Here is a 4,231-nt window from a genome sequence, read left to right as displayed (position 1 = left end):
CGTGATGGGATCAGGCACACTGGGGTGGCCATATTTGTGGTCTTTCCTCTGCAGGGTGTGGGTGCTTGGTTCTAAGTCTCATTGAGCTGAAGGAGTTTAAATAGTGTGTGCACGTGTTACACAAGGAGCTTTACACTTTAGGAAGACATTTTGGACAGAAGTGAATTGGATTGACAGGTACCACTGGCCTCTTCTGCCTTGTACCTTTTCTACACTGCTGCGGAACAATCTTTGTACACTGTAAATATGTGTTATGCTCATTGTTAATAAAAAGTTAATTGGCTAGTGGCTGGGCAGGAAGAGATTGCACTAGACAGCCTAACACAGAGAGAATGCTGGGAAGAGGGGGGCAGAGTCGAGTCTCCAGCAGACACGGGGAGAAGCAAGATGAGCATGCCATACTGAAAAAAGTTACCAAGCCATGTGGCAGAGTATAGATAAAAATATGGGTTAATTGAAATATAAGAGTTAGCTAGTGGGGCTGGAGAGATGGCTGAGTGGTTAGGAGCACTGACTGCTCTTCCAGAGGACCTGGGTTCAATTCTCAGCACCCACGTGGCAGCTCACAACTGTCTGTAACTTCAGTTCCAGGAGACCTGACACCGTCACACAGATATACATGAAGGCAAAATACCCATACATGTAAGATTAAGATAAATTAAAAACAAAACAAAACAAAAACAACTAGCTAGTAACACGCCTGAGTTATTGACCAAGCATTTATGATTGATATTAAGACTCTGAATGGTTATTGGAGAATGGCTGCTGGCACAGGAAAACTCCACCTACACCATACCCCTCTCACTTTCTCCAGCAGTGGGCACTTCTGTAGCTTGGGCACACCCATGATGAGGCTTTATTCACAGGCATGACTCAAACTGCTTGTTCTCCACGCTTGGTGTTTGTCTTAGGGTTGCTATTTCTGTGAAGAGACACCATGACCATGGCAACTTTTATAAAGGAAAACATTTAATTGGGTGGCTTACAGTTCAGAGGTTCAGTCCATTATCTATATTTTGTTTGTGTTCTGACAAATAAAGTTTGCCTGGAGAGCAGAGGGCAGAGCTAGTCACTAGTTAACCATTGAAGCTGGGCAGTGGTGGCTCACGCCTTTAATCCCAGCTCTCAGGAGCTGAAGACAGGAAGAGCTAAGGCAGGGTGGAGACAGGATCTCGGTCTTTTTGGATGCAGGAAGAAGACAGGAAGCAACTGGCTGCTGCTTTCAGTTCTCTGATCTCCCAGGTTTTACCCCAATTTTACGTGGGCTTTTTTTTTCTTTCTTTTTTTAAATTAAGAGTGATTAGATTAACACTTCAAACATGTGTTCCACTACAACAGGCATGTGCATGTGTGTGATATTGCTAAACAGCCTAGAACACAGTGGACCCTCAGTGGGGACCCTGTTTCCCAGGAAGCTGGGACAAGAGAAGATTTGGAAAGGATAGTAACCATGGAAATGTGAAGGAAGGTGGACATTAAAAGGCTCTGGTGACGTCAGTAACTTAACCATCGTGACATGCCATTGGGGGGAATCAGTTTCTGACCTGTAGGCTACTTTTGTGTGAATCTACAATTAAGCCATGCTTAACTTCCCCTGTCTACTTCATTCCCTCATGAAAGCTATGCCTTCTGCCCTTGGTTTTGAATTCTTATGGGCTCTAGTGAAACAAATTGGTTCTCATCTGTTTGAATTATTATAAGTGCACGCATATGTGCATGTGTGTGCGTGCATGTGCGTGCGTGTGTGTGTGTGTGTGTGTGTGTGTGTGTTTGTGTCTTTGTGTTAGGTTTGAGTCAGTGAGTCCCAGAGATCCTTCTGTCTCCACCTCCCTGAGCTGAGGTTACAAACATGCTTCACCATGCCCAGTTTTGTGTGTTGGCATTGGAGCTAGAACCTGGATCCTTACTCTATAGTTAGACTCAATCTATTCTGTAGATTTCAGGTCATAGATTTGATTTCTAATTTACTTCATATATATATATATATATATATATATATATATATATATATATTTTGGGGGGGAAATTTCCATGTTTAATGTAAAAGGCTTAAAGCATTGGATTATTTACCTGTGGGTTAGAAAACATAGCTCCTGAGGGTCTTCCTGAGGGGCTATGAGAAGACAGTTCACATAAGCCCATTAAACAGAGGCTTCCTGTTTCCAAGGAGAAGCTCACAACAGGTGCTATATCCAGGCCCTTAGTGCACCACTACCAGCTTCTGCTCAGGTCAGCCACATTCATGGGCATCTTGTTTATCTGGGTGGAGTAGGACTGCTCTATGCCCCTGAGGATGTGGATGTCATCATTCTTCAGAGAATTGACAGCCACACCTTTGCGGCCGTATTGACTTGATCTGATTCTGTGAATGTACAGTTCTCTGTTGTGGGACAGGTAGTAGTTAATGATGAGGGACACCCGAGGGACATCCAGGCTGCAGGCCCAGACATCTGTGGAAATGAGCACTCAGCTGGCACCAGACCGGAACCCCTTCATAATGGACTCACTCTTTCTGGGGCGTGGCTCCGTGCATGGATGACAGAGTGAAGTTCACCTCTCTCATTTTCTCTGTCAGCCAGTCCACATTTCTCTTGGTGCTGCAGATGATGACAGCCTGGGTGGTGGTCAGCGTGCCCTAGAGATCACACAGAGTAGCGGACTTCCATTCCTGTCTTTCCACTGCCACAAAGAACCGCTTGATGCCTTCCAGAGTCAATTCATCACGCTTCACCAAGATGTGGATGGGGTCCGTCATGAACTGGTTGGTCATCTCCAGGATCTCATGAGGCAACGTGGCACTGATGAGAACTGAAGGTGGCAGGTACCTGTACACATCGTAGATCTGCTCCTTGAAACCTTTGTAAAACACATCATCAGCCTCATCTAAGACCAACATCTTGATAGCCAGGGTCCTTAAACTTCTACGGCAAATCATACCAAAGACACAGCATACAGCTTCCAGATGTCTTCTCCAACATTGGTGCCCCCGACGCAGACATGGCACTGAACATTCATGTAGTCCCCCAGAGCAAGCAGACCCTTCTGAATCTTACATCTAACTCTCTTGTTGGAGCCAAGATCAAAACTTGGGTTTCTCGAACCTGGATATTCCAAGCACTGGAGGTCTGAAATGCTGAAGGTGGCCATCTTGCCTATGCCAGACTGAGACTGTGCAATGACATCTGTCCCCTTAATTATCTGCTTGATAATGCACTGCTGGATCACTGAAGGTGTTTCAAATCTGTAGGTGTAGATACTGTGCAACAGGTTCTCCTGCAGGCTCATGGTGTCGAATGTGGGGGTCATGTCTACCTCCTCACTGGTCTTCTACTCCACATTGATCATGTCCTCCTCATTGAGCAGCTGCTTCCGCATGGAGCCTGATGTCACCATCGTGGCTGTGGTCACCATTGTCCTGATTCCACCAAGCAGTGAGCCTGAGTTACAGTGGGAACCAGAAACAAGTCTTATAATTATATGTTTTATCATTTAACTGAATTTACTTTACAATTATATTTTTTGACTGGATGTTGGTAGAGTCAACTTATACATAAATAAATTGTTTGCCATGGAGACCTCACATCACAGGGAATTGTGGAGAACCTCTTCTTTATTCTGTAGCTCTTTTTGCCCTGTAGTAGCTCAGGCTGGCCTCACACTCATGGTCCTCCTGCCTTATCCTCCTGATTTAGAATTACAGGTGTACACCATCACATTTTTATCTTTCCTTTGCTATACCTTTAATAGTGAAGCAAAAACAAATCCCACACTAAAGGCTGGATGTGTAGCCAGGGCCGGCAGGCTAGTGGGGAGCCATTTAAGGCTTCTGTTTAAACAGTCTACTTTAAGTAATCTCAAGTATTAATAAACTTCCTCTAACTCACACATTGGAATAAGAGGGCATTTAGGGGGCTGGAGAGATGGATCACTCCTTTATGAGCACTGACTTCTTTTCCAGAGGAATCCAGTTCATTTCCCAGCACACACTTGGCAGCTCACAGCTATCTATAACTCCAGTCATGGGGGGGAATCTGATGCCCTCTTCTGGCCTCTCAGGGAACTTCACACACCACACATGGACATAAATGCAGGCAAAACATACCAACTCATAAAAATATAAAGCTCTTATAAATTAAAAATAGAGGTAAGAATTTAGACAACAGAGGGCAGTAGAGGTTCCTGATGAGGTCACTAAAGATGTGGGTTCACTGGGAAGCAGGAGATAGGATTT

At 44.7% G+C, this 4,231-nt stretch overlaps 1 pseudogene; it reads right to left on the bottom strand.

The window, feature by feature from the left end:
- Positions 1-2,211: 2,211 nt before the first annotated feature.
- Positions 2,212-3,393, bottom strand: LOC127230056 (eukaryotic initiation factor 4A-III-like; annotated as a pseudogene).
- Between the last annotated feature and the right edge of the window lie 838 nt (positions 3,394-4,231).

This window comes from Phodopus roborovskii, unplaced genomic scaffold (genome assembly GCF_943737965.1).
Source record: "Phodopus roborovskii unplaced genomic scaffold, PHOROB, whole genome shotgun sequence".
Lineage (NCBI taxonomy): Eukaryota > Metazoa > Chordata > Mammalia > Rodentia > Cricetidae > Phodopus > Phodopus roborovskii.
Note: the sequence above shows the minus strand (reverse complement) of the source record. Positions and strands in the feature narration are given on the sequence as shown.